The sequence below is a fragment of the Phalangium opilio genome, unplaced genomic scaffold (assembly GCF_054372755.1).
Source record: "Phalangium opilio isolate 3A_F unplaced genomic scaffold, DU_Popi_V2 ptg000094l_1, whole genome shotgun sequence".
Classification (NCBI taxonomy): domain Eukaryota; kingdom Metazoa; phylum Arthropoda; class Arachnida; order Opiliones; family Phalangiidae; genus Phalangium; species Phalangium opilio.
This window is the reverse complement of record NW_028324199.1, coordinates 3,421,876-3,447,525: the sequence shown is the minus strand read 5'-3', so window position 1 is coordinate 3,447,525 and position 25,650 is coordinate 3,421,876. Positions and strand designations below refer to the sequence as shown.

At 46.6% G+C, this 25,650-nt stretch overlaps 72 non-coding genes across 72 annotated transcripts; all 72 read right to left on the bottom strand.

The window, feature by feature from the left end:
- Positions 1-1,092: 1,092 nt before the first annotated feature.
- Positions 1,093-1,164, bottom strand: TRNAL-UAG (transfer RNA leucine (anticodon UAG)). Its single transcript has one exon. It is a non-coding gene; the product is annotated as a tRNA-Leu (tRNA).
- Positions 1,165-2,288: 1,124 nt separating this feature from the next.
- TRNAP-CGG (transfer RNA proline (anticodon CGG)) lies at positions 2,289-2,360 on the bottom strand. Its single transcript has one exon. It is a non-coding gene; the product is annotated as a tRNA-Pro (tRNA).
- Positions 2,361-2,610: 250 nt separating this feature from the next.
- TRNAP-UGG (transfer RNA proline (anticodon UGG)) lies at positions 2,611-2,682 on the bottom strand. Its single transcript has one exon. It is a non-coding gene; the product is annotated as a tRNA-Pro (tRNA).
- Positions 2,683-2,770: 88 nt separating this feature from the next.
- Positions 2,771-2,842, bottom strand: TRNAP-UGG (transfer RNA proline (anticodon UGG)). The gene has a single exon. It is a non-coding gene; the product is annotated as a tRNA-Pro (tRNA).
- Positions 2,843-3,572: 730 nt separating this feature from the next.
- TRNAP-UGG (transfer RNA proline (anticodon UGG)) lies at positions 3,573-3,644 on the bottom strand. The gene has a single exon. It is a non-coding gene; the product is annotated as a tRNA-Pro (tRNA).
- A 249-nt stretch (positions 3,645-3,893) lies between these two features.
- TRNAP-UGG (transfer RNA proline (anticodon UGG)) lies at positions 3,894-3,965 on the bottom strand. The gene has a single exon. It is a non-coding gene; the product is annotated as a tRNA-Pro (tRNA).
- A 409-nt stretch (positions 3,966-4,374) lies between these two features.
- Positions 4,375-4,446, bottom strand: TRNAP-UGG (transfer RNA proline (anticodon UGG)). Its single transcript has one exon. It is a non-coding gene; the product is annotated as a tRNA-Pro (tRNA).
- An 86-nt stretch (positions 4,447-4,532) lies between these two features.
- TRNAP-CGG (transfer RNA proline (anticodon CGG)) lies at positions 4,533-4,606 on the bottom strand. The gene has a single exon. It is a non-coding gene; the product is annotated as a tRNA-Pro (tRNA).
- Positions 4,607-4,855: 249 nt separating this feature from the next.
- TRNAP-CGG (transfer RNA proline (anticodon CGG)) lies at positions 4,856-4,927 on the bottom strand. Its single transcript has one exon. It is a non-coding gene; the product is annotated as a tRNA-Pro (tRNA).
- Positions 4,928-5,016: 89 nt separating this feature from the next.
- TRNAP-UGG (transfer RNA proline (anticodon UGG)) lies at positions 5,017-5,088 on the bottom strand. Its single transcript has one exon. It is a non-coding gene; the product is annotated as a tRNA-Pro (tRNA).
- Positions 5,089-5,497: 409 nt separating this feature from the next.
- TRNAP-CGG (transfer RNA proline (anticodon CGG)) lies at positions 5,498-5,569 on the bottom strand. Its single transcript has one exon. It is a non-coding gene; the product is annotated as a tRNA-Pro (tRNA).
- Positions 5,570-5,979: 410 nt separating this feature from the next.
- Positions 5,980-6,051, bottom strand: TRNAP-UGG (transfer RNA proline (anticodon UGG)). The gene has a single exon. It is a non-coding gene; the product is annotated as a tRNA-Pro (tRNA).
- Positions 6,052-6,137: 86 nt separating this feature from the next.
- TRNAP-CGG (transfer RNA proline (anticodon CGG)) lies at positions 6,138-6,211 on the bottom strand. Its single transcript has one exon. It is a non-coding gene; the product is annotated as a tRNA-Pro (tRNA).
- Positions 6,212-6,460: 249 nt separating this feature from the next.
- TRNAP-CGG (transfer RNA proline (anticodon CGG)) lies at positions 6,461-6,532 on the bottom strand. Its single transcript has one exon. It is a non-coding gene; the product is annotated as a tRNA-Pro (tRNA).
- An 89-nt stretch (positions 6,533-6,621) lies between these two features.
- On the bottom strand, positions 6,622-6,693 carry TRNAP-UGG (transfer RNA proline (anticodon UGG)). Its single transcript has one exon. It is a non-coding gene; the product is annotated as a tRNA-Pro (tRNA).
- A 409-nt stretch (positions 6,694-7,102) lies between these two features.
- TRNAP-CGG (transfer RNA proline (anticodon CGG)) lies at positions 7,103-7,174 on the bottom strand. Its single transcript has one exon. It is a non-coding gene; the product is annotated as a tRNA-Pro (tRNA).
- Positions 7,175-7,584: 410 nt separating this feature from the next.
- TRNAP-UGG (transfer RNA proline (anticodon UGG)) lies at positions 7,585-7,656 on the bottom strand. Its single transcript has one exon. It is a non-coding gene; the product is annotated as a tRNA-Pro (tRNA).
- Positions 7,657-7,905: 249 nt separating this feature from the next.
- Positions 7,906-7,977, bottom strand: TRNAP-UGG (transfer RNA proline (anticodon UGG)). Its single transcript has one exon. It is a non-coding gene; the product is annotated as a tRNA-Pro (tRNA).
- Positions 7,978-8,066: 89 nt separating this feature from the next.
- On the bottom strand, positions 8,067-8,138 carry TRNAP-UGG (transfer RNA proline (anticodon UGG)). The gene has a single exon. It is a non-coding gene; the product is annotated as a tRNA-Pro (tRNA).
- Positions 8,139-8,387: 249 nt separating this feature from the next.
- Positions 8,388-8,459, bottom strand: TRNAP-UGG (transfer RNA proline (anticodon UGG)). The gene has a single exon. It is a non-coding gene; the product is annotated as a tRNA-Pro (tRNA).
- Positions 8,460-9,028: 569 nt separating this feature from the next.
- TRNAP-UGG (transfer RNA proline (anticodon UGG)) lies at positions 9,029-9,100 on the bottom strand. Its single transcript has one exon. It is a non-coding gene; the product is annotated as a tRNA-Pro (tRNA).
- Positions 9,101-9,830: 730 nt separating this feature from the next.
- On the bottom strand, positions 9,831-9,902 carry TRNAP-CGG (transfer RNA proline (anticodon CGG)). The gene has a single exon. It is a non-coding gene; the product is annotated as a tRNA-Pro (tRNA).
- Positions 9,903-9,991: 89 nt separating this feature from the next.
- On the bottom strand, positions 9,992-10,063 carry TRNAP-UGG (transfer RNA proline (anticodon UGG)). The gene has a single exon. It is a non-coding gene; the product is annotated as a tRNA-Pro (tRNA).
- A 248-nt stretch (positions 10,064-10,311) lies between these two features.
- Positions 10,312-10,383, bottom strand: TRNAP-UGG (transfer RNA proline (anticodon UGG)). Its single transcript has one exon. It is a non-coding gene; the product is annotated as a tRNA-Pro (tRNA).
- A 730-nt stretch (positions 10,384-11,113) lies between these two features.
- Positions 11,114-11,185, bottom strand: TRNAP-CGG (transfer RNA proline (anticodon CGG)). The gene has a single exon. It is a non-coding gene; the product is annotated as a tRNA-Pro (tRNA).
- Positions 11,186-11,274: 89 nt separating this feature from the next.
- TRNAP-UGG (transfer RNA proline (anticodon UGG)) lies at positions 11,275-11,346 on the bottom strand. Its single transcript has one exon. It is a non-coding gene; the product is annotated as a tRNA-Pro (tRNA).
- A 409-nt stretch (positions 11,347-11,755) lies between these two features.
- TRNAP-UGG (transfer RNA proline (anticodon UGG)) lies at positions 11,756-11,827 on the bottom strand. The gene has a single exon. It is a non-coding gene; the product is annotated as a tRNA-Pro (tRNA).
- An 86-nt stretch (positions 11,828-11,913) lies between these two features.
- Positions 11,914-11,987, bottom strand: TRNAP-CGG (transfer RNA proline (anticodon CGG)). The gene has a single exon. It is a non-coding gene; the product is annotated as a tRNA-Pro (tRNA).
- A 249-nt stretch (positions 11,988-12,236) lies between these two features.
- Positions 12,237-12,308, bottom strand: TRNAP-CGG (transfer RNA proline (anticodon CGG)). The gene has a single exon. It is a non-coding gene; the product is annotated as a tRNA-Pro (tRNA).
- Positions 12,309-12,397: 89 nt separating this feature from the next.
- TRNAP-UGG (transfer RNA proline (anticodon UGG)) lies at positions 12,398-12,469 on the bottom strand. Its single transcript has one exon. It is a non-coding gene; the product is annotated as a tRNA-Pro (tRNA).
- Positions 12,470-12,718: 249 nt separating this feature from the next.
- On the bottom strand, positions 12,719-12,790 carry TRNAP-UGG (transfer RNA proline (anticodon UGG)). Its single transcript has one exon. It is a non-coding gene; the product is annotated as a tRNA-Pro (tRNA).
- An 86-nt stretch (positions 12,791-12,876) lies between these two features.
- On the bottom strand, positions 12,877-12,950 carry TRNAP-CGG (transfer RNA proline (anticodon CGG)). The gene has a single exon. It is a non-coding gene; the product is annotated as a tRNA-Pro (tRNA).
- Positions 12,951-13,358: 408 nt separating this feature from the next.
- On the bottom strand, positions 13,359-13,432 carry TRNAP-CGG (transfer RNA proline (anticodon CGG)). Its single transcript has one exon. It is a non-coding gene; the product is annotated as a tRNA-Pro (tRNA).
- Positions 13,433-13,680: 248 nt separating this feature from the next.
- TRNAP-CGG (transfer RNA proline (anticodon CGG)) lies at positions 13,681-13,752 on the bottom strand. Its single transcript has one exon. It is a non-coding gene; the product is annotated as a tRNA-Pro (tRNA).
- A 247-nt stretch (positions 13,753-13,999) lies between these two features.
- Positions 14,000-14,073, bottom strand: TRNAP-CGG (transfer RNA proline (anticodon CGG)). The gene has a single exon. It is a non-coding gene; the product is annotated as a tRNA-Pro (tRNA).
- A 248-nt stretch (positions 14,074-14,321) lies between these two features.
- TRNAP-CGG (transfer RNA proline (anticodon CGG)) lies at positions 14,322-14,393 on the bottom strand. Its single transcript has one exon. It is a non-coding gene; the product is annotated as a tRNA-Pro (tRNA).
- A 248-nt stretch (positions 14,394-14,641) lies between these two features.
- Positions 14,642-14,715, bottom strand: TRNAP-CGG (transfer RNA proline (anticodon CGG)). Its single transcript has one exon. It is a non-coding gene; the product is annotated as a tRNA-Pro (tRNA).
- Positions 14,716-14,964: 249 nt separating this feature from the next.
- On the bottom strand, positions 14,965-15,036 carry TRNAP-CGG (transfer RNA proline (anticodon CGG)). Its single transcript has one exon. It is a non-coding gene; the product is annotated as a tRNA-Pro (tRNA).
- Positions 15,037-15,125: 89 nt separating this feature from the next.
- On the bottom strand, positions 15,126-15,197 carry TRNAP-UGG (transfer RNA proline (anticodon UGG)). Its single transcript has one exon. It is a non-coding gene; the product is annotated as a tRNA-Pro (tRNA).
- A 728-nt stretch (positions 15,198-15,925) lies between these two features.
- Positions 15,926-15,999, bottom strand: TRNAP-CGG (transfer RNA proline (anticodon CGG)). The gene has a single exon. It is a non-coding gene; the product is annotated as a tRNA-Pro (tRNA).
- Positions 16,000-16,407: 408 nt separating this feature from the next.
- TRNAP-CGG (transfer RNA proline (anticodon CGG)) lies at positions 16,408-16,481 on the bottom strand. Its single transcript has one exon. It is a non-coding gene; the product is annotated as a tRNA-Pro (tRNA).
- A 248-nt stretch (positions 16,482-16,729) lies between these two features.
- On the bottom strand, positions 16,730-16,801 carry TRNAP-CGG (transfer RNA proline (anticodon CGG)). The gene has a single exon. It is a non-coding gene; the product is annotated as a tRNA-Pro (tRNA).
- A 247-nt stretch (positions 16,802-17,048) lies between these two features.
- TRNAP-CGG (transfer RNA proline (anticodon CGG)) lies at positions 17,049-17,122 on the bottom strand. The gene has a single exon. It is a non-coding gene; the product is annotated as a tRNA-Pro (tRNA).
- Positions 17,123-17,370: 248 nt separating this feature from the next.
- On the bottom strand, positions 17,371-17,442 carry TRNAP-CGG (transfer RNA proline (anticodon CGG)). Its single transcript has one exon. It is a non-coding gene; the product is annotated as a tRNA-Pro (tRNA).
- Positions 17,443-17,690: 248 nt separating this feature from the next.
- Positions 17,691-17,764, bottom strand: TRNAP-CGG (transfer RNA proline (anticodon CGG)). Its single transcript has one exon. It is a non-coding gene; the product is annotated as a tRNA-Pro (tRNA).
- A 410-nt stretch (positions 17,765-18,174) lies between these two features.
- Positions 18,175-18,246, bottom strand: TRNAP-UGG (transfer RNA proline (anticodon UGG)). The gene has a single exon. It is a non-coding gene; the product is annotated as a tRNA-Pro (tRNA).
- Positions 18,247-18,974: 728 nt separating this feature from the next.
- On the bottom strand, positions 18,975-19,048 carry TRNAP-CGG (transfer RNA proline (anticodon CGG)). The gene has a single exon. It is a non-coding gene; the product is annotated as a tRNA-Pro (tRNA).
- Positions 19,049-19,138: 90 nt separating this feature from the next.
- TRNAP-UGG (transfer RNA proline (anticodon UGG)) lies at positions 19,139-19,210 on the bottom strand. Its single transcript has one exon. It is a non-coding gene; the product is annotated as a tRNA-Pro (tRNA).
- A 408-nt stretch (positions 19,211-19,618) lies between these two features.
- TRNAP-CGG (transfer RNA proline (anticodon CGG)) lies at positions 19,619-19,692 on the bottom strand. The gene has a single exon. It is a non-coding gene; the product is annotated as a tRNA-Pro (tRNA).
- Positions 19,693-19,941: 249 nt separating this feature from the next.
- Positions 19,942-20,013, bottom strand: TRNAP-CGG (transfer RNA proline (anticodon CGG)). Its single transcript has one exon. It is a non-coding gene; the product is annotated as a tRNA-Pro (tRNA).
- An 89-nt stretch (positions 20,014-20,102) lies between these two features.
- TRNAP-UGG (transfer RNA proline (anticodon UGG)) lies at positions 20,103-20,174 on the bottom strand. Its single transcript has one exon. It is a non-coding gene; the product is annotated as a tRNA-Pro (tRNA).
- Positions 20,175-20,744: 570 nt separating this feature from the next.
- Positions 20,745-20,816, bottom strand: TRNAP-UGG (transfer RNA proline (anticodon UGG)). The gene has a single exon. It is a non-coding gene; the product is annotated as a tRNA-Pro (tRNA).
- Positions 20,817-20,903: 87 nt separating this feature from the next.
- TRNAP-CGG (transfer RNA proline (anticodon CGG)) lies at positions 20,904-20,977 on the bottom strand. Its single transcript has one exon. It is a non-coding gene; the product is annotated as a tRNA-Pro (tRNA).
- A 249-nt stretch (positions 20,978-21,226) lies between these two features.
- On the bottom strand, positions 21,227-21,298 carry TRNAP-CGG (transfer RNA proline (anticodon CGG)). Its single transcript has one exon. It is a non-coding gene; the product is annotated as a tRNA-Pro (tRNA).
- An 89-nt stretch (positions 21,299-21,387) lies between these two features.
- TRNAP-UGG (transfer RNA proline (anticodon UGG)) lies at positions 21,388-21,459 on the bottom strand. The gene has a single exon. It is a non-coding gene; the product is annotated as a tRNA-Pro (tRNA).
- Positions 21,460-21,545: 86 nt separating this feature from the next.
- TRNAP-CGG (transfer RNA proline (anticodon CGG)) lies at positions 21,546-21,619 on the bottom strand. Its single transcript has one exon. It is a non-coding gene; the product is annotated as a tRNA-Pro (tRNA).
- A 249-nt stretch (positions 21,620-21,868) lies between these two features.
- Positions 21,869-21,940, bottom strand: TRNAP-CGG (transfer RNA proline (anticodon CGG)). Its single transcript has one exon. It is a non-coding gene; the product is annotated as a tRNA-Pro (tRNA).
- Positions 21,941-22,348: 408 nt separating this feature from the next.
- Positions 22,349-22,422, bottom strand: TRNAP-CGG (transfer RNA proline (anticodon CGG)). Its single transcript has one exon. It is a non-coding gene; the product is annotated as a tRNA-Pro (tRNA).
- Positions 22,423-22,511: 89 nt separating this feature from the next.
- TRNAP-UGG (transfer RNA proline (anticodon UGG)) lies at positions 22,512-22,583 on the bottom strand. Its single transcript has one exon. It is a non-coding gene; the product is annotated as a tRNA-Pro (tRNA).
- Positions 22,584-22,832: 249 nt separating this feature from the next.
- TRNAP-UGG (transfer RNA proline (anticodon UGG)) lies at positions 22,833-22,904 on the bottom strand. The gene has a single exon. It is a non-coding gene; the product is annotated as a tRNA-Pro (tRNA).
- Positions 22,905-22,990: 86 nt separating this feature from the next.
- Positions 22,991-23,064, bottom strand: TRNAP-CGG (transfer RNA proline (anticodon CGG)). The gene has a single exon. It is a non-coding gene; the product is annotated as a tRNA-Pro (tRNA).
- Positions 23,065-23,313: 249 nt separating this feature from the next.
- Positions 23,314-23,385, bottom strand: TRNAP-CGG (transfer RNA proline (anticodon CGG)). Its single transcript has one exon. It is a non-coding gene; the product is annotated as a tRNA-Pro (tRNA).
- An 89-nt stretch (positions 23,386-23,474) lies between these two features.
- TRNAP-UGG (transfer RNA proline (anticodon UGG)) lies at positions 23,475-23,546 on the bottom strand. Its single transcript has one exon. It is a non-coding gene; the product is annotated as a tRNA-Pro (tRNA).
- Positions 23,547-23,793: 247 nt separating this feature from the next.
- Positions 23,794-23,867, bottom strand: TRNAP-CGG (transfer RNA proline (anticodon CGG)). Its single transcript has one exon. It is a non-coding gene; the product is annotated as a tRNA-Pro (tRNA).
- An 89-nt stretch (positions 23,868-23,956) lies between these two features.
- Positions 23,957-24,028, bottom strand: TRNAP-UGG (transfer RNA proline (anticodon UGG)). Its single transcript has one exon. It is a non-coding gene; the product is annotated as a tRNA-Pro (tRNA).
- An 87-nt stretch (positions 24,029-24,115) lies between these two features.
- On the bottom strand, positions 24,116-24,189 carry TRNAP-CGG (transfer RNA proline (anticodon CGG)). The gene has a single exon. It is a non-coding gene; the product is annotated as a tRNA-Pro (tRNA).
- Positions 24,190-24,438: 249 nt separating this feature from the next.
- On the bottom strand, positions 24,439-24,510 carry TRNAP-CGG (transfer RNA proline (anticodon CGG)). Its single transcript has one exon. It is a non-coding gene; the product is annotated as a tRNA-Pro (tRNA).
- Positions 24,511-24,599: 89 nt separating this feature from the next.
- On the bottom strand, positions 24,600-24,671 carry TRNAP-UGG (transfer RNA proline (anticodon UGG)). Its single transcript has one exon. It is a non-coding gene; the product is annotated as a tRNA-Pro (tRNA).
- Positions 24,672-24,918: 247 nt separating this feature from the next.
- TRNAP-CGG (transfer RNA proline (anticodon CGG)) lies at positions 24,919-24,992 on the bottom strand. The gene has a single exon. It is a non-coding gene; the product is annotated as a tRNA-Pro (tRNA).
- An 89-nt stretch (positions 24,993-25,081) lies between these two features.
- Positions 25,082-25,153, bottom strand: TRNAP-CGG (transfer RNA proline (anticodon CGG)). The gene has a single exon. It is a non-coding gene; the product is annotated as a tRNA-Pro (tRNA).
- Positions 25,154-25,242: 89 nt separating this feature from the next.
- TRNAP-UGG (transfer RNA proline (anticodon UGG)) lies at positions 25,243-25,314 on the bottom strand. Its single transcript has one exon. It is a non-coding gene; the product is annotated as a tRNA-Pro (tRNA).
- Positions 25,315-25,563: 249 nt separating this feature from the next.
- Positions 25,564-25,635, bottom strand: TRNAP-UGG (transfer RNA proline (anticodon UGG)). The gene has a single exon. It is a non-coding gene; the product is annotated as a tRNA-Pro (tRNA).
- Between the last annotated feature and the right edge of the window lie 15 nt (positions 25,636-25,650).

Sequence of the window (25,650 nt, the reverse complement as noted above, 5' to 3'; positions counted from 1 at the left end):
ATTTTTGCACCGGAAGCCAGGCCATACTCCTCATAACGCCGAACGACGTGCGATATGGCGGACGTAGATGCCAATAGCAAAGTGTTATCGTCAACGTGTTGAAACAATACTGGGCTAGCAGTATTTTTAATCCGGATGCGGTCAATACTTGGGCACTGATCGAGAGCTAAGCATAGGGGTTCCGTGGAAAAAGCATACAGCAACGGGCTCAGCGGGCAGCCTTGACGAACGGATCGACCCAGTCTGAAGAAGTCGGTGAGAAAGCCATTAACTTTGATAGTGGTACTGCTGCTGGTGAGAAAAATCTCCATCCATTTCAGAAACCCGGGGCCAAAACCAAACGAGGCAAGTGTGCGAAGCAGAAAAGTCCAGTCCACACAATCAAACGCTTTTGTCAGGTCCATCTTCAATAGTATACCGGGCTGGTTTTTCAGATGTAAGTAAGACATCACATCGCTCACGTACCGAGTCGTCGTGGACACGTCGCGCCCACGAATAGCGCCCGTTTGACAAGGTGAAATGACGGACGGTGCGATCAACGAGAGTCGAGAGGCAAACACCTTTGCAATGAGCTTTCGATCCGTATTTAATAGCGTAATCGGCCTCCAATTACGAAGAAGCGACGGATCTCCCTCCTTTGGCAATAAAACCACCATACCCTACGTCATGGACCGGGGTAGCCGACCCGTGGTATGGATTTACATCAAAAGGCGCAAAAATTCGTCCTTAATCAGTGGTAAGACGAACCGCCAAAACCGGACGGTGAGCCCATCCGTGCCTGGGCTACGACCAACGGCCATCGCGCGTAATGCGGCGGTAAGGTCGGGCCACGTAACAGGGCCGTCGCACAGATCCCTGTCGTCAGGTGTCAGCCGGTCCTTGACGAAGGACGTAAAGTGATCCGTAACGGAATCATCGCTCGGAGCCCGTCGGTAGAGATCACTAAAATAGCGGAAGACTTCGCCCCGCACTCGGAGGCTATCGCTGAGGGTGGTACCGTCATCCAACTGAAGATGCTTCAGGCTCCGCCTGGATTGGCGGTGCCGTTCCAAACTAAGAAAGTACCTCACTAAATTACTTCTGCCAAAACTCGGGTCCGTCCGGGAATTGAACCCGGGACCACTCACACCTAAAGCGAGTATCATACCCCTAGACCAACGGACCATGTATGAAATAAAACATGCTCATCTCATAGGCCTACCCTGTAGTTAGTTGCATTTAAATAGTCACTAAATTACCTCTGCAAAAACTCGGGTCGGTCCGGGATTTGAACCCGGGACTACTCACACCCAAAGCGAGTATCATACCCCTAGACCAACGGACGAAGTATGACACTGAAACATGCTCAGCTCGTAGTCCTACAATTTAACTAGTTACATTTAAATAGTCACCAAATTACTTCTGCAAAACTCGGGTCCGTCCGTGATTTGAACCCGCGACCACTCGCACCCAAAGCGAGTATCATACCCCTAGACCAACGGACCATGTATGACACTGAAACATGCTCAACTCGTAGGTCTACAATATAACTAGTTGCATTTGAATAGTCACTAAATTACCTCTGCAAAAACTCGGGTCCGTCCGGGATTTGAACCCGGGACTACTCACACCCAAAGCGAGTATCATACCCCTAGACCAACGGACGAAGTATGACACTGAAACATGCTCAGCTCGTAGTCCTACAATTTAACTAGTTACATTTAAATAGTCACCAAATTACTTCTGCAAAACTCGGGTCCGTCCGTGATTTGAACCCGCGACCACTCGCACCCAAAGCGAGTATCATACCCCTAGACCAACGGACCATGTATGACACTGAAACATGCTCAACTCGTAGGCCTACAATATAACTAGTTGCATTTGAATAGTCACTAAATTACCTCTGCAAAAACTCGGGTCCGTCCGGGATTTGAACCCGGGACCACTCGTACCCAAAGCGAGTATCATACCCCTAGACCAACGGACGATGTATGAAATAAAACATGCTCAACTCATAGGCCTACCCTCGGGTCCGTATCATACCCCTAGACCAACGGACGAAGTATGACACTGAAACATGCTCAGCTCGTAGTCCTACAATTTAACTAGTTACATTTAAATAGTCACCAAATTACTTCTGCAAAACTCGGGTCCGTCCGGGATTTGAACCCGCGACCACTCGCACCCAAAGCGAGTATCATACCCCTAGACCAACGGACCATGTATGACACTGAAACATGGTCAACTCGAAGGCCTACAATATAACTAGTTGCATTTAAATAGTCACTAAATTACCTCTGCAAAAACTCGGGTCCGTCCGGGATTTGAACCCTGGACCACTCACACCCGAAGCGAGTACCATACCCCTAGACCAACGGACCAAGTATGACACTGAAACATGCTCAACTCGTAGGCCTACAATATAACTAGTTGCATTTAAATAGTCACTAAATTACCTCTGCAAAAACTCGGGTCCGTCCGGGATTTGAACCCGGGACCACTCACACCCGAAGCGAGTATCATACCCCTAGCCCCACGGACCATGTATGACACTGAAACATGCTCAACTCGTAGGCCTACAATATAAATAGTTGCATTTGAATAGTCACTAAATTACCTCTGCAAAAACTCGGGTCCGTCCGGGATTTGAACCCGGGACCACTCACACCCAAAGCGAGTATCATACCCCTAGACCAACGGACCATGTATGATATAAAACATGCTCAACTCATAGGCCTACCCTGTAGTTAGTTGCATTTAAATAGTCACTAAATTACCTCTGCAAAAACTCGGGTCCGTCCGGGATTTGAACCCGGGACCACTCACACCCAAAGCGAGTATCATACCCCTAGACCAACGGACCATGTATGAAATAAAACATGCTCATCTCATAGGCCTACCCTGTAGTTAGTTGCATTTAAATAGTCACTAAATTACCTCTGCAAAAACTCGGGTCGGTCCGGGATTTGAACCCGGGACTACTCACACCCAAAGCGAGTATCATACCCCTAGACCAACGGACGAAGTATGACACTGAAACATGCTCAGCTCGTAGTCCTACAATTTAACTAGTTACATTTAAATAGTCACCAAATTACTTCTGCAAAACTCGGGTCCGTCCGTGATTTGAACCCGCGACCACTCGCACCCAAAGCGAGTATCATACCCCTAGACCAACGGACCATGTATGACACTGAAACATGCTCAACTCGTAGGCCTACAATATAACTAGTTGCATTTGAATAGTCACTAAATTACCTCTGCAAAAACTCGGGTCCGTCCGGGATTTGAACCCGGGACCACTCGTACCCAAAGCGAGTATCATACCCCTAGACCAACGGACGATGTATGAAATAAAACATGCTCAACTCATAGGCCTACCCTGTAGTTAGTTGCATTTAAATAGTCACTAAATTACCTCTGCAAAAACTCGGGTCCGTCCGGGATTTGAACCCGGGACCACTCACACCCGAAGCGAGTATCATACCCCTAGCCCCACGGACCATGTATGACACTGAAACATGCTCAACTCGTAGGCCTACAATATAAATAGTTGCATTTGAATAGTCACTAAATTACCTCTGCAAAAACTCGGGTCCGTCCGGGATTTGAACCCGGGACCACTCACACCCAAAGCGAGTATCATACCCCTAGACCAACGGACCATGTATGATATAAAACATGCTCAACTCATAGGCCTACCCTGTAGTTAGTTGCATTTAAATAGTCACTAAATTACCTCTGCAAAAACTCGGGTCCGTCCGGGATTTGAACCCGGGACCACTCACACCCGAAGCGAGTATCATACCCCTAGAACAACGGACGAAGTATGACACTGAAACATGCTCAACTCGTAGGCCTACAATATAAATAGTTGCATTTGAATAGTCACTAAATTACCTCTGCAAAAACTCGGGTCCGTCCGGGATTTGAACCCGGGACCACTCACACCCAAAGCGAGTATCATACCCCTAGACCAACGGACCATGTATGATATAAAACATGCTCAACTCATAGGCCTACCCTGTAGTTAGTTGCATTTAAATAGTCACTAAATTACCTCTGCAAAAACTCGGGTCCGTCCGGGATTTGAACCCGGGACCACTCACACCCGAAGCGAGTATCATACCCCTAGAACAACGGACGAAGTATGACACTGAAACATGCTCAGCTCGTAGTCCTACAATTTAACTAGTTACTTTTAAATAGTCACCAAATTACTTCTGCAAAAACACGGGTCCGTCCGGGATTTGAACCCGGGACCACTCGCACCCAAAGCGAGTATCATACCCCTAGACCAACGGACGATGTATGAAATAAAACATGCTCAACTCATAGGCCTACCCTGTAGTTAGTTGCATTTAAATAGTCACTAAATTACCTCTGCAAAAACTCGGGTCCGTCCGGGATTTGAACCCGGGACCACTCACACCCAAAGCGAGTATCATACCCCTAGACCAACGGACCATGTATGAAACAAAACATGCTCAACTCATAGGCCTACCCTGTAGTTAGTTGCATTTAAATAGTCACTAAATTACCACTGCAAAAACTCGGGTCCGTCCGGGATTTGAACCCGGGACCACTCACACCCGAAGCGAGTATCATACCCCTAGACCAACGGACGAAGTATGACACTGAAACATGCTCAGCTCGTAGTCCTACAATTTAACTAGTTACATTTAAATAGTCACCAAATTACTTCTGCAAAACTCGGGTCCGTCCGGGATTTGAACCCGCGACCACTCGCACCCAAAGCGAGTATCATACCCCTAGACCAACGGACCATGTATGACACTGAAACATGGTCAACTCGAAGGCCTACAATATAACTAGTTGCATTTAAATAGTCACTAAATTACCTCTGCAAAAACTCGGGTCCGTCCGGGATTTGAACCCTGGACCACTCACACCCGAAGCGAGTACCATACCCCTAGACCAACGGACCAAGTATGACACTGAAACATGCTCAACTCGTAGGCCTACAATATAACTAGTTGCATTTAAATAGTCACTAAATTACCTCTGCAAAAACTCGGGTCCGTCCGGGATTTGAACCCGGGACCACTCACACCCAAAGCGAGTATCATACCCCTAGACCAACGGACCATGTATGAAACAAAACATGCTCAACTCATAGGCCTACCCTGTAGTTAGTTGCATTTAAATAGTCACTAAATTACCTCTGCAAAAACTCGGGTCCGTCCGGGATTTGAACCCGTGACCACTCACACCCGAAGCGAGTATCATACCCCTAGGCCAACGGACGAAGTATGACACTGAAACATGCTCAGCTCGTAGTCCTACAATTTAACTAGTTACATTTAAATAGTCACCAAATTACTTCTGCAAAACTCGGGTCCGTCCGGGATTTGAACCCGCGACCACTCGCACCCAAAGCGAGTATCATACCCCTAGACCAACGGACCATGTACGACACTGAAACATGGTCAACTCGAAGGCCTACAATATAACTAGTTGCATTTAAATAGTCACTAAATTACCTCTGCAAAAACTCGGGTCCGTCCGGGATTTGAACCCGGGACCACTCACACCCGAAGCGAGTACCATACCCCTAGACCAACGGACCATGTATGACACTGAAACATGCTCAACTCGTAGGCCTACAATATAACTAGTTGCATTTAAATAGTCACTAAATTACCTCTGCAAAAACTCGGGTCCGTCCGGGATTTGAACCCGGGAACACTCACACCCGAAGCGAGTATCATACCCCTAGAACAACGGACGAAGTATGACACTGAAACATGCTCAGCTCGTAGTCCTACAATTTAACTAGTTACTTTTAAATAGTCACCAAATTACTTCTGCAAAAACACGGGTCCGTCCGGGATTTGAACCCGGGACCACTCGCACCCAAAGCGAGTATCATACCCCTAGACCAACGGACGATGTATGAAATAAAACATGCTCAACTCATAGGCCTACCCTGTAGTTAGTTGCATTTAAATAGTCACTAAATTACCTCTGCAAAAACTCGGGTCCGTCCGGGATTTGAACCCGGGACCACTCACACCCAAAGCGAGTATCATACCCCTAGACCAACGGACCATGTATGAAACAAAACATGCTCAACTCATAGGCCTACCCTGTAGTTAGTTGCATTTAAATAGTCACTAAATTACCACTGCAAAAACTCGGGTCCGTCCGGGATTTGAACCCGGGACCACTCACACCCGAAGCGAGTATCATACCCCTAGACCAACGGACGAAGTATGACACTGAAACATGCTCAGCTCGTAGTCCTACAATTTAACTAGTTACATTTAAATAGTCACCAAATTACTTCTGCAAAACTCGGGTCCGTCCGGGATTTGAACCCGCGACCACTCGCACCCAAAGCGAGTATCATACCCCTAGACCAACGGACCATGTATGACACTGAAACATGGTCAACTCGAAGGCCTACAATATAACTAGTTGCATTTAAATAGTCACTAAATTACCTCTGCAAAAACTCGGGTCCGTCCGGGATTTGAACCCTGGACCACTCACACCCGAAGCGAGTACCATACCCCTAGACCAACGGACCAAGTATGACACTGAAACATGCTCAACTCGTAGGCCTACAATATAACTAGTTGCATTTAAATAGTCACTAAATTACCTCTGCAAAAACTCGGGTCCGTCCGGGATTTGAACCCGGGACCACTCACACCCAAAGCGAGTATCATACCCCTAGACCAACGGACCATGTATGAAACAAAACATGCTCAACTCATAGGCCTACCCTGTAGTTAGTTGCATTTAAATAGTCACTAAATTACCTCTGCAAAAACTCGGGTCCGTCCGGGATTTGAACCCGTGACCACTCACACCCGAAGCGAGTATCATACCCCTAGGCCAACGGACGAAGTATGACACTGAAACATGCTCAGCTCGTAGTCCTACAATTTAACTAGTTACATTTAAATAGTCACCAAATTACTTCTGCAAAACTCGGGTCCGTCCGGGATTTGAACCCGCGACCACTCGCACCCAAAGCGAGTATCATACCCCTAGACCAACGGACCATGTATGACACTGAAACATGGTCAACTCGAAGGCCTACAATATAACTAGTTGCATTTAAATAGTCACTAAATTACCTCTGCAAAAACTCGGGTCCGTCCGGGATTTGAACCCGGGACCACTCACACCCGAAGCGAGTACCATACCCCTAGACCAACGGACCATGTATGACACTGAAACATGCTCAACTCGTAGGCCTACAATATAACTAGTTGCATTTAAATAGTCACTAAATTACCTCTGCAAAAACTCGGGTCCGTCCGGGATTTGAACCCGGGACCACTCACACCCAAAGCGAGTATCATCCCCCTAGACCAACGGACCATGTATGAAATAAAACATGCTCAACTCATAGGCCTACCCTGTAGTTAGTTGCATTTAAATAGTCACAAAATTACCTCTGCAAAAACTCGGGTCCGTCCGGGATTTGAACCCGGGAACACTCACACCCGAAGCGAGTATCATACCCCTAGAACAACGGACGAAGTATGACACTGAAACATGCTCAGCTCGTAGTCCTACAATTTAACTCGTTGCATTTAAATAGTCATCAAATTACATCTGCAAAAACACGGGTCCGTCCGGGATTTGAACCCGGGACCACTCGCACCCAAAGCGAGTATCATACCCCTAGACCAACGGACCATGTATGAAATAAAACATGCTCAACTCATAGGCCTACCCTGTAGTTAGTTGCATTTAAATAGTCACTAAATTACCTCTGCAAAAACTCGGGTCCGTCCGGGATTTGAACCCGGGAACACTCACACCCGAAGCGAGTATCATACCCCTAGAACAACGGACGAAGTATGACACTGAAACATGCTCAGCTCGTAGTCCTACAATTTAACTCGTTGCATTTAAATAGTCATCAAATTACATCTGCAAAAACACGGGTCCGTCCGGGATTTGAACCCGGGACCACTCGCACCCAAAGCGAGAATCATACCCCTAGACCAACGGACCATGTACGACACTGAAACATGCTCAACTCGTAGGCCTACAATATAACTAGTTGCATTTAAATAGTCACTAAATTACCTCTGCAAAAACTCGGGCCCGTCCGGGATTTGAACCCGGGACCACTCACATCCAAAGCGAGTATCATACCCCTAGACCAACGGACCATGTATGAAATAAAACATGCTCAACTCATAGGCCTACCCTGTAGTTAGTTGCAATTAAATAGTCACTAAATTACCTCTGCAAAAACTCGGGTCCGTCCGGGATTTCAACCCGGGACCACTCACACCCGAAGCGAGTACCATACCCCTAGACCAACGGACCATGTATGACACTGAAACATGCTCAACTCGAAGGCCTACAATATAACTAGTTGCATTTAAATAGTCACTAAATTACCTCTGCAAAAACTCGGGCCCGTCCGGGATTTGAACCCGGGACCACTCACACCCAAAGCGAGTATCATACCCCTAGACCAACGGACCATGTATGAAATAAAACATGCTCAACTCATAGGCCTACCCTGTAGTTAGTTGCATTTAAATAGTCACTAAATTACCTCTGCAAAAACTCGGGTCCGTCCGGGATTTGAACCCGGGACCACTCACACCCGAAGCGAGTATCATACCCCTAGAACAACGGACGAAGTATGACACTGAAACATGCTCAGCTCGTAGTCCTACAATTTAACTAGTTACTTTTAAATAGTCACCAAATTACTTCTGCAAAAACACGGGTCCGTCCGGGATTTGAACCCGGGACCACTCGCACCCAAAGCGAGTATCATACCCCAAGACCAACAGACCATGTATGAAATAAAACATGCTCAACTCATAGGCCTACCCTGTAGTTAGTTGCATTTAAATAGTCACTGAATTACCTCTGCAAAAACTCGGGTCCGTCCGGGATTTGAACCCGGGACCACTCACACCCGAAGCGAGTACCATACCCCTAGACCAACGGCCATGTATGACACTGAAACATGCTCAACTCGAAGGCCTACAATATAACTAGTTGCATTTAAATAGTCACTAAATTACCTCTGCAAAAACTCGGGCCCGTCCGGGATTTGAACCCGGGACCACTCACATCCAAAGCGAGTATCATACCCCTAGACCAACGGACCATGTATGAAATAAAACATGCTCAACTCATAGGCCTACCCTGTAGTTAGTTGCATTTAAATAGTCACTAAATTACCTCTGCAAAAACTCGGGTCCGTCCGGGATTTCAACCCGGGACCACTCACACCCGAAGCGAGTACCATACCCCTAGACCAACGGACCATGTATGACACTGAAACATGCTCAACTCGAAGGCCTACAATATAACTAGTTGCATTTAAATAGTCACTAAATTACCTCTGCAAAAACTCGGGCCCGTCCGGGATTTGAACCCGGGACCACTCACACCCAAAGCGAGTATCATACCCCTAGACTAACGGACCATGTATGAAATAAAACATGCTCAACTCATAGGCCTACCCTGTAGTTAGTTGCATTTAAATAGTCACTAAATTACCTCTGCAAAAACTCGGGTCCGTCCGGGATTTGAACCCGGGACCACTCACACCCGAAGCGAGTATCATACCCCTAGGCCCACGGACCATGTATGACACTGAAACATGCTCAACTCGTAGGCCTACAATATAACTAGTTGCATTTGAATAGTCACTAAATTACCTCTGCAAAAACTCGGGTCCGTCCGGGATTGGAACCCGGGACCACTCACACCCAAAGCGAGTATCATACCCCTAGACCAACGGACCATGTATGAATTAAAACATGCTCAACTCATAGGCCTACCCTGTAGTTAGTTGCATTTAAATAGTCACTAAATTCCCTCTGCAAAAACTCGGGTCCGTCCGGGATTTGAACCCGGGACCACTCACACCCGAAGCGAGTATCATACCCCTAGAACAACGGACCATGTATGACACTGAAACATGCTCAACTCGAAGGCCTACAATATAACTAGTTGCATTTAAATAGTCACTAAATTACCTCTGCAAAAACTCGGGCCCGTCCGGGATTTGAACCCGGGACCACTCACACCCAAAGCGAGTATCATACCCCTAGACCAACGGACCATGTATGAAATAAAACATGCTCAACTCATAGGCCTACCCTGTAGTTAGTTGCATTTAAATAGTCACTGAATTACCTCTGCAAAAACTCGGGTCCGTCCGGGATTTGAACCCGGGACCACTCACACCCGAAGCGAGTACCATACCCCTAGACCAACGGCCATGTATGACACTGAAACATGCTCAACTCGAAGGCCTACAATATAACTAGTTGCATTTAAATAGTCACTAAATTACCTCTGCAAAAACTCGGGCCCGTCCGGGATTTGAACCCGGGACCACTCACATCCAAAGCGAGTATCATACCCCTAGACCAACGGACCATGTATGAAATAAAACATGCTCAACTCATAGGCCTACCCTGTAGTTAGTTGCATTTAAATAGTCACTAAATTACCTCTGCAAAAACTCGGGTCCGTCCGGGATTTCAACCCGGGACCACTCACACCCGAAGCGAGTACCATACCCCTAGACCAACGGACCATGTATGACACTGAAACATGCTCAACTCGAAGGCCTACAATATAACTAGTTGCATTTAAATAGTCACTAAATTACCTCTGCAAAAACTCGGGCCCGTCCGGGATTTGAACCCGGGACCACTCACACCCAAAGCGAGTATCATACCCCTAGACTAACGGACCATGTATGAAATAAAACATGCTCAACTCATAGGCCTACCCTGTAGTTAGTTGCATTTAAATAGTCACTAAATTACCTCTGCAAAAACTCGGGTCCGTCCGGGATTTGAACCCGGGACCACTCACACCCGAAGCGAGTATCATACCCCTAGGCCCACGGACCATGTATGACACTGAAACATGCTCAACTCGTAGGCCTACAATATAACTAGTTGCATTTGAATAGTCACTAAATTACCTCTGCAAAAACTCGGGTCCGTCCGGGATTGGAACCCGGGACCACTCACACCCAAAGCGAGTATCATACCCCTAGACCAACGGACCATGTATGAATTAAAACATGCTCAACTCATAGGCCTACCCTGTAGTTAGTTGCATTTAAATAGTCACTAAATTCCCTCTGCAAAAACTCGGGTCCGTCCGGGATTTGAACCCGGGACCACTCACACCCGAAGCGAGTATCATACCCCTAGAACAACGGACCATGTATGACACTGAAACATGCTCAACTCGAAGGCCTACAATATAACTAGTTGCATTTAAATAGTCACTAAATTACCTCTGCAAAAACTCGGGCCCGTCCGGGATTTGAACCCGGGACCACTCACACCCAAAGCGAGTATCATACCCCTAGACCAACGGACCATGTATGAAATAAAACATGCTCAACTCATAGGCCTACCCTGTAGTTAGTTGCATTTAAATAGTCACTAAATTACCTCTGCAAAAACTCGGGTCCGTCCGGGATTTGAACCCGGGACCACTCACACCCGAAGCGAGTATCATACCCCTAGGCCCACGGACCATGTATGACACTGAAACATGCTCAACTCGTAGGCCTACAATATAACTAGTTGCATTTGAATAGTCACTAAATTACCTCTGCAAAAACTCGGGTCCGTCCGGGATTGGAACCCGGGACCACTCACACCCAAAGCGAGTATCATACCCCTAGACCAACGGACCATGTATGAATTAAAACATGCTCAACTCATAGGCCTACCCTGTAGTTAGTTGCATTTAAATAGTCACTAAATTCCCTCTGCAAAAACTCGGGTCCGTCCGGGATTTGAACCCGGGACCACTCACACCCAAAGCGAGTATCATACCCCTAGACCAACGGACCATGTATGAAACAAAACATGCTCAACTCATAGGCCTACCCTGTAGTTAGTTGCATTTAAATAGTCACTAAATTACCTCTGCAAAAACTCGGGTCCGTCCGGGATTTGAACCCGGGACCACTCACACCCGAAGCGAGTATCATACCCCTAGACCAACGGACGAAGTATGACACTGAAACATGCTCAGCTCGTAGTCCTACAATTTAACTAGTTACATTTAAATAGTCACCAAATTACTTCTGCAAAACTCGGGTCCGTCCGGGATTTGAACCCGCGACCACTCGCACCCAAAGCGAGTATCATACCCCTAGACCAACGGACCATGTATGACACTGAAACATGGTCAACTCGAAGGCCTACAATATAACTAGTTGCATTTAAATAGTCACTAAATTACCTCTGCAAAAACTCGGGTCCGTCCGGGATTTGAACCCGGGACCACTCACACCCGAAGCGAGTACCATACCCCTAGACCAACGGACCATGTATGACACTGAAACATGCTCAACTCGTTGGCCTACAATATAACTAGTTGCATTTAAATAGTCACTAAATTACCTCTGCAAAAACTCGGGTCCGTCCGGGATTTGAACCCGGGACCACTCACACCCAAAGCGAGTATCATACCCCTAGACCAACGGACCATGTATGAAATAAAACATGCTCAACTCATAGGCCTACCCTGTAGTTAGTTGCATTTAAATAGTCACTAAATTACCTCTGCAAAAACTCGGGTCCGTCCGGGATTTGAACCCGGGACCACTCACACCCGAAGCGAGTATCATACCCCTAGAACAACGGACGAAGTATGACACTGAAACATGCTCAGCTCGTAGTCCTACAATTTAACTAGTTACTTTTAAATAGTCACCAAATTACTTCTGCAAAAACTCGGGTCCGTCCGGGATTTGAACCCGGAACCACTCGCACCCAAAGCGAGTATCATACCCCTAGACCAACGGACCATGTATGAAATAAAACATGCTCATCTCATACGCCTACCCTGTAGTTACTTGCATTTAAATAGTCACTAAATTACTTCTGCAAAAACTCGGGTCCGTCCGGGATTTGAACCCGGGACCACTCACACCCGAAGCGAGTATCATACCCCTAGACCAACGGACGAAGTATGACACTGAAACATGCTCAACTCGTAGTCCTACAATTTAACTCGTTGCATTTAAATAGTCATCAAATTACATCTGCAAAAACACGGGTCCGTCCGGGATTTGAACCCGGGACCACTCGCACCCAAAGCGTGAATCATACCCCTAGACCAACGGACCATGTACGACACTGAAACATGCTCAACTCGTAGGCCTACAATATAACTAGTTGCATTTAAATAGTCACTAAATTACCTCTGCAAAAACTCGGGTCCGTCCTGGACTTGAACCCGGGACCACTCACACCCAAAGCGAGTATCATACCCCTAGACCAATGGACCATGTACGAAATAAAACATGCTCAACTCATAGGTCTAGCCTGTAGTTAGTTGCATTTAAATAGTCACTAAATTACCTCTGCAAAAACTCGGGTCCGTCCGGGATTCGAACCCAGGACCACTCACACCCGAAGCGAGTATCATACCCCTAGACCAACGGACGAAGTATGACACTGAAACATGCTCAGCTCGTAGTCCTACAATTTAACTAGTTACATTTAAATAGTCACCAAATTACTTCTGCAAAACTCGGGTCCGTCCGGGATTTGAACCCGGGACCACTCGCACCCAAAGCGAGTATCATACCCCTAGACCAACGTACCATGTATGAAATAAAACATGCTCAACTCATATTCCTACCCTGTAGTTAGTTGCATTTAAATAGTCACTAAATTACCTCTGCAAAAACTCGGGTCCGTCCGGGATTTGAACCCGGGACCACTCACACCCGAAGCGAGTACCATACCCCTAGACCAACGGACCATGTATGACACTGAAACATGCTCAACTCGTAGGCCTACAATATAACTAGTTGCATTTAAATAGTCACTAAATTACCTCTGCAAAAACTCGGGTCCATCGGGGATTTGAACCCGGGATCACTCACACCCGAAGCGAGTATCATGCCCCTAGACCAATGGACCATGTACGAAATAAAACATGCTCAACTCATAGGTCTAGCCTGTAGTTAGTTGCATTTAAATAGTCACTAAATTACCTCTGCAAAAACTCGGGTCCGTCCGGGATTCGAACCCAGGACCACTCACACCCGAAGCGAGTATCATACCCCTAGACCAACGGACGAAGTATGACACTGAAACATGCTCAGCTCGTAGTCCTACAATTTAACTAGTTACATTTAAATAGTCACCAAATTACTTCTGCAAAACTCGGGTCCGTCCGGGATTTGAACCCGGGACCACTCGCACCCAAAGCGAGTATCATACCCCTAGACCAACGTACCATGTATGAAATAAAACATGCTCAACTCATATTCCTACCCTGTAGTTAGTTGCATTTAAATAGTCACTAAATTACCTCTGCAAAAACTCGGGTCCGTCCGGGATTTGAACCCGGGACCACTCACACCCGAAGCGAGTACCATACCCCTAGACCAACGGACCATGTATGACACTGAAACATGCTCAACTCGTAGGCCTACAATATAACTAGTTGCATTTAAATAGTCACTAAATTACCTCTGCAAAAACTCGGGTCCATCGGGGATTTGAACCCGGGATCACTCACACCCGAAGCGAGTATCATACCCCTAGACCAACGGACGAAGTATGACACTGAAACATGCTCAGCTCGTTGTCCTTCAATTTAACTCGTTGCATTTGAATAGTCACCAAATTACATCTGCAAAAACTCGGGTCCGTCCGGGATTTGAACCCGGGACCACTCACACCCGAAGCGAGTATCATACCCCTAGACCAACGGACGAAGTATGACACTGAAACATGCTCAGCTCGTAGTCCTGCAATTTAACTCGTTGCATTTGAATAGTCACTAAATTACCTCTGCAAAAACTCGGGTCCGTCCGGGATTTGAACCCGGGACCACTCGCACCCAAAGCCAGTATCATACCCCTAGACCAACGGACGATGTATGAAATAAAACATGCTCAACTCATAGGCCTACCCTGTAGTTAGTTGCATTTAAATAGTCACTAAATTACCTCTACAAAAACTCGGGTCCGTCCGGGACTTGAACCCGGGACCACTCACACCCGAAGCGAGTACCATACCCCTAGACCAACGGACCATGTATGACACTGAAACATGCTCAACTCGTAGGCCTACAATATAAATAGTTGCATTTAAATAGTCACTAAATAACCTCTGCAAAAACTCGGGTCCGTCCGGGATTTGAACCCGGGACCACTCACACCCAAAGCGAGTATCATACCCCTAGACCAACGGACCATGTATGAAATAAAACATGCTCAACTCATAGGCCTATCCTGTAGTTAGTTGCATTTAAATAGTCACTAAATTACCTCTGCAAAAACTCGGGTCCGTCCGGGATTTGAACCCGGGACCACTCACACCCGAAGCGAGTATCATACCCCTAGGCCCACGGACCATGTATGACACTGAAACATGCTCAACTCGTAGGCCTACAATATAACTAGTTGCATTTGAATAGTCACTAAATTACCTCTGCAAAAACTCGGGTCCGTCCGTGATTTGAACCCGGGACCACTCACACCCAAAGCGAGTATCATACCCCTAGACCAACGGACCATGTATGAAATAAAACATGCTCAACTCATAGGCCTACCCTGCAGTTAGTTGCATTTAAATAGTCACTAAATTACCTCTGCAAAAACTCGGGTCCGTCCGGGATTTGAACCCGGGACCACTCACACCCGAAGCGAGTATCATACCCCTAGACCAACGGAAGAAGTATGACACTGAAACATGCTCAGCTCGTAGTCCTACAATTTAACTAGTTACTTTTAAATAGTCACCAAATTACTTCTGCAAAAACTCGGGTCCGTCCGGGATTTGAACCCGCAACCACTCGCACCCAAAGCGAGTATCATACCCCTAGACCAACGGACCATGTATGAAATAAAACATGCTCAACTCATAGGCCTACCCTGTAGTTACTTGCATTTAAATAGTCACTAAATTACTTCTGCAAAAACTCGGGTCCGTCCGGGATTTGAACCCGGGACCACTCACACCCGAAGCGAGTATCATACCCCTAGACCAACGGACGAAGTATGACACTGAAACATGCTCAACTCGTAGTCCTACAATTTAACTCGTTGCATTTAAATAGTCATCAAATTACATCTGCAAAAACACGGGTCCGTCCGGGATTTGAACCCGGGACCACTCGCACCCAAAGCGTGAATCATACCCCTAGACCAACGGACCATGTACGACACTGAAACATGCTCAACTCGTAGGCCTACAATATAACTAGTTGCATTTAAATAGTCACTAAATTACCTCTGCAAAAACTCGGGTCCGTCCTGGACTTGAACCCGGGACCACTCACACCCAAAGCGAGTATCATACCCCTAGACCAATGGACCATGTACGAAATAAAACATGCTCAACTCATAGGTCTAGCCTGTAGTTAGTTGCATTTAAATAGTCACTAAATTACCTCTGCAAAAACTCGGGTCCGTCCGGGATTCGAACCCAGGACCACTCACACCCGAAGCGAGTATCATACCCCTAGACCAACGGACGAAGTATGACACTGAAACATGCTCAGCTCGTAGTCCTACAATTTAACTAGTTACATTTAAATAGTCACCAAATTACTTCTGCAAAACTCGGGTCCGTCCGGGATTTGAACCCGGGACCACTCGCACCCAAAGCGAGTATCATACCCCTAGACCAACGTACCATGTATGAAATAAAACATGCTCAACTCATATTCCTACCCTGTAGTTAGTTGCATTTAAATAGTCACTAAATTACCTCTGCAAAAACTCGGGTCCGTCCGGGATTTGAACCCGGGACCACTCACACCCGAAGCGAGTACCATACCCCTAGACCAACGGACCATGTATGACACTGAAACATGCTCAACTCGTAGGCCTACAATATAACTAGTTGCATTTAAATAGTCACTAAATTACCTCTGCAAAAACTCGGGTCCATCGGGGATTTGAACCCGGGATCACTCACACCCGAAGCGAGTATCATACCCCTAGACCAATGGACCATGTACGAAATAAAACATGCTCAACTCATAGGTCTAGCCTGTAGTTAGTTGCATTTAAATAGTCACTAAATTACCTCTGCAAAAACTCGGGTCCGTCCGGGATTCGAACCCAGGACCACTCACACCCGAAGCGAGTATCATACCCCTAGACCAACGGACGAAGTATGACACTGAAACATGCTCAGCTCGTAGTCCTACAATTTAACTAGTTACATTTAAATAGTCACCAAATTACTTCTGCAAAACTCGGGTCCGTCCGGGATTTGAACCCGGGACCACTCGCACCCAAAGCGAGTATCATACCCCTAGACCAACGTACCATGTATGAAATAAAACATGCTCAACTCATATTCCTACCCTGTAGTTAGTTGCATTTAAATAGTCACTAAATTACCTCTGCAAAAACTCGGGTCCGTCCGGGATTTGAACCCGGGACCACTCACACCCGAAGCGAGTACCATACCCCTAGACCAACGGACCATGTATGACACTGAAACATGCTCAACTCGTAGGCCTACAATATAACTAGTTGCATTTAAATAGTCACTAAATTACCTCTGCAAAAACTCGGGTCCATCGGGGATTTGAACCCGGGATCACTCACACCCGAAGCGAGTATCATACCCCTAGACCAACGGACGAAGTATGACACTGAAACATGCTCAGCTCGTTGTCCTTCAATTTAACTCGTTGCATTTGAATAGTCACCAAATTACATCTGCAAAAACTCGGGTCCGTCCGGGATTTGAACCCGGGACCACTCACACCCGAAGCGAGTATCATACCCCTAGACCAACGGACGAAGTATGACACTGAAACATGCTCAGCTCGTAGTCCTGCAATTTAACTCGTTGCATTTGAATAGTCACTAAATTACCTCTGCAAAAACTCGGGTCCGTCCGGGATTTGAACCCGGGACCACTCGCACCCAAAGCCAGTATCATACCCCTAGACCAACGGACGATGTATGAAATAAAACATGCTCAACTCATAGGCCTACCCTGTAGTTAGTTGCATTTAAATAGTCACTAAATTACCTCTACAAAAACTCGGGTCCGTCCGGGACTTGAACCCGGGACCACTCATACCCGAAGCGAGTACCATACCCCTAGACCAACGGACCATGTATGACACTGAAACATGCTCAACTCGTAGGCCTACAATATAAATAGTTGCATTTAAATAGTCACTAAATAACCTCTGCAAAAACTCGGGTCCGTCCGGGATTTGAACCCGGGACCACTCACACCCAAAGCGAGTATCATACCCCTAGACCAACGGACCATGTATGAAATAAAACATGCTCAACTCATAGGCCTATCCTGTAGTTAGTTGCATTTAAATAGTCACTAAATTACCTCTGCAAAAACTCGGGTCCGTCCGGGATTTGAACCCGGGACCACTCACACCCGAAGCGAGTATCATACCCCTAGGCCCACGGACCATGTATGACACTGAAACATGCTCAACTCGTAGGCCTACAATATAACTAGTTGCATTTGAATAGTCACTAAATTACCTCTGCAAAAACTCGGGTCCGTCCGTGATTTGAACCCGGGACCACTCACACCCAAAGCGAGTATCATACCCCTAGACCAACGGACCATGTATGAAATAAAACATGCTCAACTCATAGGCCTACCCTGCAGTTAGTTGCATTTAAATAGTCACTAAATTACCTCTGCAAAAACTCGGGTCCGTCCGGGATTTGAACCCGGGACCACTCACACCCGAAGCGAGTATCATACCCCTAGACCAACGGAAGAAGTATGACACTGAAACATGCTCAGCTCGTAGTCCTTCAATTTAACTCGTTGCATTTGAATAGTCACCAAATTACTTCTGCAAAAACTCGGGTCCGTCCGGGATTTGAACCCGCAACCACTCGCACCCAAAGCGAGTATCATACCCCTAGACCAACGGACCATGTATGAAATAAAACATGCTCAACTCATAGGCCTACCCTGTAGTTACTTGCATTTAAATAGTCACTAAATTACTTCTGCAAAAACTCGGGTCCGTCCGGGATTTGAACCCGGGACCACTCACACCCGAAGCGAGTATCATACCCCTAGACCAACGGACGAAGTATGGCACTGAAACATGCTCAACTCGTAGTCCTACAATTTAACTCGTTGCATTTAAATAGTCATCAAATTACTTCTGCAAAATACACGGGTCCGTCCGGGATTTGAACCCGGGACCACTCGCACCCAAAGCGAGAATCATACCCCTAGACCAACGGACCATGTACGACACTGAAACATGCTCAACTCGTAGGCCTACAATATAACTAGTTGCATTTAAATAGTCACTAAATTACCTCTGCAAAAAGTCGGATCCGCCCGGGATTTGAACCCGGGACCACTCACACCCGAACCGAGTATCATACCCCTAGACCAACGGACCATGTACGACACTGAAACATGCTCAACTCGTAGGCCTACAATATAACTAGTTGCATTTAAATAGTCACTAAATTACCTCTGCAAAAACTCGGGTCCGTCCTGGACTTGAACCCGGGACCACTCACACCCAAAGCGAGTATCATACCCCTAGACCAATGGACCATGTATGAAATAAAACATGCTCAACTCATAGGCCTAGCCTGTAGTTAGTTGCATTTAAATAGTCACTAAATTACCTCTGCAAAAACTCGGGTCCGTCCGGGATTTGAACCCGGGACCACTCACACCCGAAGCGAGTATCATACCCCTAGACCAACGGACGAAGTATGACACTGAAACATGCTCAGCTCGTAGTCCTACAATTTAACTAGTTACTTTTAAATAGTCACCAAATTACTTCTGCAAAAACACGGGTCCGTCCGGGATTTGAACCCGGGACCACTCGCACCCAAAGCGAGTATCATACCCCTAGACCAACGGACGATGTATGAAATAAAACATGCTCAACTCATAGGCCTACCCTGTAGTTAGTTGCATTTAAATAGTCACTAAATTACCTCTGCAAAAACTCGGGTCCGTCCGGGATTTGAACCCGGGACCACTCACACCCGAAGCGAGTACCATACCCCTAGACCAACGGACCATGTATGACACTGAAACATGCTCAACTCGTAGGCCTACAATATAACTAGTTGCATTTAAATAGTCACTAAATTACCTCTGCAAAAACCCGGGTCCGTCCGGGATTTGAACCCGGGACCACTCACACCCAAAGCGAGTATCATACCCCTAGACCAACGGACCATGTATGAAATAAAACATGCTCAACTCATAGGCCTACCCTGTAGTTAGTTGCATTTAAATAGTGACTAAATTACCTCTGCAAAAACTCGGGTCCGTCCGGGATTTGAACCCGGGACCACTCACACCCGAAGCGAGTATCATACCCCTAGAACAACGGACGAAGTATGACACTGAAACATGCTCAACTCGTAGGCCTACAATATAACTAGTTGCATTTAAATAGTCACCAAATTACTTCTGCAAAAACACGGGTCCGTCCGTGATTTGAACCCGGGACCACTCGCACCCAAAGCGAGTATCATACCCCTAGACCAATGGACCATGTATGAAATAAAACATGCTCAACTCATAGGCCTACCCTGTAGTTAGTTGCATTTAAATAGTCACTAAATTACCTCTGCAAAAACTCGGGTCCGTCCGGGATTTGAACCCGGGACCACTCACACCCGAAGCGAGTATCATACCCCTACACCAACGGACGAAGTATGACACTGAAACATGCTCAGCTCGTAGTCCTTCAATTTAACTCGCTGCATTTAAATAGTCATCAAATTACTTCTGCAAAAACACGGGTCCGTCCGGGATTTGAACCCGGGACCACTCGCACCCAAAGCGAGAATCATACCCCTAGACCAACGGACCATGTACGACACTGAAACATGCTCAACTCGTAGGCCTACAATATAACTAGTTGCATTTAAATAGTCACTAAATTACCTCTGCAAAAACTCGGGTCCGTCCGGGATTTGAACCCGGGACCACTCACACCCGAAGCGAGTATCATACCCCTAGACCAACGGACGAAGTATGACACTGAAACATGCTCAGCTCGTAGTCCTACAATTTAACTAGTTACTTTTAAATAGTCACCAAATTACTTCTGCAAAAACTCGGGTCCGTCCGGGTTTTGAACCCGGAACCACTCGCACCCAAAGCGAGCATCATACCCCTAGACCAACGGGCCATGTATGAAATAAAACATGCTCAACTCATAGGCCTACCCTGTAGTTAGTTGCATTTAAATAGTCACTAAATTACCTCTGCAAAAACCCGGGTCCGTCCGGGATTTGAACCCGGGACCACTCACACCCGAAGCGAGTACCATACCCCTAGACCAACGGACCATGTATGGCACTGAAACATGCTCAACTCGTAGGCCTACAATATAACTAGTTGCATTTAAATAGTCACTAAATTACCTCTGCAAAAACTCGGGTCCGTCCGGGATTTGAACCCGGGACCACTCACACCCAAAGCGAGTATCATACCCCTAGACCAACGGACCATGTATTAAATAAAACATGCTCAACTCATAGGCCTACCCTGTAGTTAGTTGCATTTAAATAGTCACTAAATTACCTCTGCAAAAACTCGGGTCCGTCCGGGATTTGAACCCGGGACCACTCACACCCGAAGCGAGTATCATACCCCTAGACCAACGGACGAAGTATGACACTGAAACATGCTCAGCTCGTAGTCCTTCAATTTAACTCGTTGCATTTGAATAGTCACCAAATTACTTCTGCAAAAACTCGGGTCCGTCCGGGTTTTGAACCCGGAACCACTCGCACCCAAAGCGAGCATCATACCCCTAGACCAACGGGCCATGTATGAAATAAAACATGCTCAACTCATAGGCCTACCCTGTAGTTACTTGCATTTAAATAGTCACTAAATTACTTCTGCAAAAACTCAGGTCCGTCCGGGATTTGAACCCGGGACCACTCACACCCGAAGCGAGTACCATACCCCTAGACCAACGGACCATGTATGACACTGAAACATGCTCAACTCGTAGGCCTACAATATAAATAGTTGCATTTAAATAGTCACTAAATTACCTCTGCAAAAACTCGGGTCCGTCCGGGATTTGAACCCGGGACCACTCACACCCAAAACGAGTATCATACCCCTAGACCAACGGACCATGTATAAAATATAACATGCTCAACTCATAGGCCTACCCTGTAGTTAGTTGCATTTAAATAGTCACTAAATTACCTCTGCAAAAACTCGGGTCCGTCCGGGATTTGAACCCGGGACCACTCACACCCGAAGCGAGGATCATACCCCTAGAACAACGGACGAAGTATGACACTGAAACATGCTCAACTCGTAGGCCTACAATATAACTAGTTGCATTTAAATAGTCACTAAATTACCTCTGCAAAAACTCGGGTCCGTCCGGGATTTGAACCCGGGACCACTCACACCCGAAGCGAGTATCATACCCCTAGACCAACGGACGAAGTATGACACTGAAACATGCTCAGCTCGTAGTCCTTCAATTTAACTCGTTGCATTTGAATAGTCACCAAATTACCTCTGCAAAAACTCGGGTCCGTCCGGGATTTGAACCCGGGACCACTCGCACCCAAAGCGAGAATCATACCCCTAGACCAACGGGCCATGTATGAAATAAAACATGCTCAACTCATAGGCCTACCCTGTAGTTAGTTGCATTTAAATAGTCACTAAATTACCTCTGCAAAAACCCGGGTCCGTCCGGGATTTGAACCCGGGACCACTCACACCCGAAGCGAGTACCATACCCCTAGTACAACGGACCATGTATGGCACTGAAACATGCTCAACTCGTAGGCCTACAATATAACTAGTTGCATTTAAATAGTCACTAAATTACCTCTGCAAAAACTCGGGTCCGTCCGGGATTTGAACCCGGGACCACTCACACCCAAAGCGAGTATCATACCCCTAGACCAACGGACCATGTATTAAATAAAACATGCTCAACTCATAGGCCTACCCTGTAGTTAGTTGCATTTAAATAGTCACTAAATTACCTCTGCAAAAACTCGGGTCCGTCCGGGATTTGAACCCGGGACCACTCACACCCGAAGCGAGTATCATACCCCTAGACCAACGGACGAAGTATGACACTGAAACATGCTCAGCTCGTAGTCCTTCAATTTAACTCGTTGCATTTGAATAGTCACCAAATTACTTCTGCAAAAACTCGGGTCCGTCCGGGTTTTGAACCCGGAACCACTCGCACCCAAAGCGAGCATCATACCCCTAGACCAACGGGCCATGTATGAAATAAAACATGCTCAACTCATAGGCCTACCCTGTAGTTACTTGCATTTAAATAGTCACTAAATTACTTCTGCAAAAACTCAGGTCCGTCCGGGATTTGAACCCGGGACCACTCACACCCGAAGCGAGTACCATACCCCTAGACCAACGGACCATGTATGACACTGAAACATGCTCAACTCGTAGGCCTACAATATAACTAGTTGCATTTAAATAGTCACTAAATTACCTCTGCAAAAACTCGGGTCCGTCCGGGATTTGAACCCGGGACCACTCACACCCAAAGCGAGTATCATACCCCTAGACCAACGGACCATGTATAAAATATAACATGCTCAACTCATAGGCCTACCCTGTAGTTAGTTGCATTTAAATAGTCACTAAATTACCTCTGCAAAAACTCGGGTCCGTCCGGGATTTGAACCCGGGACCACTCACACCCGAAGCGAGGATCATACCCCTAGAACAACGGACGAAGTATGACACTGAAACATGCTCAACTCGTAGGCCTACAATATAACTAGTTGCATTTAAATAGTCACTAAATTACCTCTGCAAAAACTCGGGTCCGTCCGGGATTTGAACCCGGGACCACTCACACCCGAAGCGAGTATCATACCCCTAGACCAACGGACGAAGTATGACACTGAAACATGCTCAGCTCGTAGTCCTTCAATTTAACTCGTTGCATTTGAATAGTCACCAAATTACCTCTGCAAAAACTCGGGTCCGTCCGGGATTTGAACCCGGGACCACTCGCACCCAAAGCGAGAATCATACCCCTAGACCAACGGACCATGTACGACACTGAAACATGCTCAACTCGTAGGCCTACAATATAACTAGTTGCATTTAAATAGTCACTAAATTACCTCTGCAAAAACTCGGGTCCGTCCGGGATTTGAACCCGGGACCACTCACACCCGAAGCGAGTATCATACCCCTAGACCAACGGACGAAGTATGACACTGAAACATGCTCAGCTCGTAGTCCTTCAATTTAACTCGTTGCATTTGAATAGTCACCAAATTACTTCTGCAAAAACTCGGGTCCGTCCGGGTTTTGAACCCGGAACCACTCGCACCCAAAGCGAGCATCATACCCCTAGACCAACGGGCCATGTATGAAATAAAACATGCTCAACTCATAGGCCTACCCTGTAGTTACTTGCATTGAAATAGTCACTAAATTACTTCTGCAAAAACTCAGGTCCGTCCGGGATTTGAACCCGGGACCACTCACACCCGAAGCGAGTACCATACCCCTAGACCAACGGACCATGTATGACACTGAAACATGCTCAACTCGTAGGCCTACAATATAACTAGTTGCATTTAAATAGTCACTAAATTACCTCTGCAAAAACTCGGGTCCGTCCGGGATTTGAACCCGGGACCACTCACACCCAAAGCGAGTATCATACCCCTAGACCAACGGACCATGTATAAAATATAACATGCTCAACTCATAGGCCTACCCTGTAGTTAGTTGCATTTAAATAGTCACTAAATTACCTCTGCAAAAACTCGGGTCCGTCCGGGATTTGAACCCGGGACCACTCACACCCGAAGCGAGGATCATACCCCTAGAACAACGGACGAAGTATGACACTGAAACATGCTCAACTCGTAGGCCTACAATATAACTTGTTGCATTTAAATAGTCACTAAATTACCTCTGCAAAAACTCGGGTCCGTCCGGGATTTGAACCCGGGACCACTCACACCCGAAGCGAGTATCATACCCCTAGACCAACGGACGAAGTATGACACTGAAACATGCTCAGCTCGTAGTCCTTCAATTTAACTCGTTGCATTTGAATAGTCACCAAATTACCTCTGCAAAAACTCGGGTCCGTCCGGGATTTGAACCCGGGACCACTCACACCCGAAGCGAGTACCATACCCCTAGACCAACGGACCATGTATGACACTGAAACATGCTCAACTCGTAGGCCTACAATATAACTAGTTGCATTTAAATAGTCACTAAATTACCTCTGCAAAAACTCGGGTCCGTCCGGGATTTGAACCCGGGACCACTCACACCCAAAGCGAGTATCATACCCCTAGACCAACGGACCATGTATGAAATAAAACATGCTCAACTCATAGGCCTACCCTGTAGTTAGTTGCATTTAAATAGTCACTAAATTACCTCTGCAAAAGCTCGGGTCTGTCCGGGATTTGAACCCGGGACCACTCACACCCGAAGCGAGTATCATACCCCTAGGCCAACGGACCATGTATGACACTGAAACATGCTCAACTCGTAGGCCTACAATAGAACTAGTAGCATTTGAATAGTCACTAAATTACCTCTGCAAAAACTCGGGTCCGTCCGGGATTTGAACCCGGGACCACTCACACCCAAAGCGAGTATCATACCCCTAGACCAACGGACCATGTATGAAATAAAA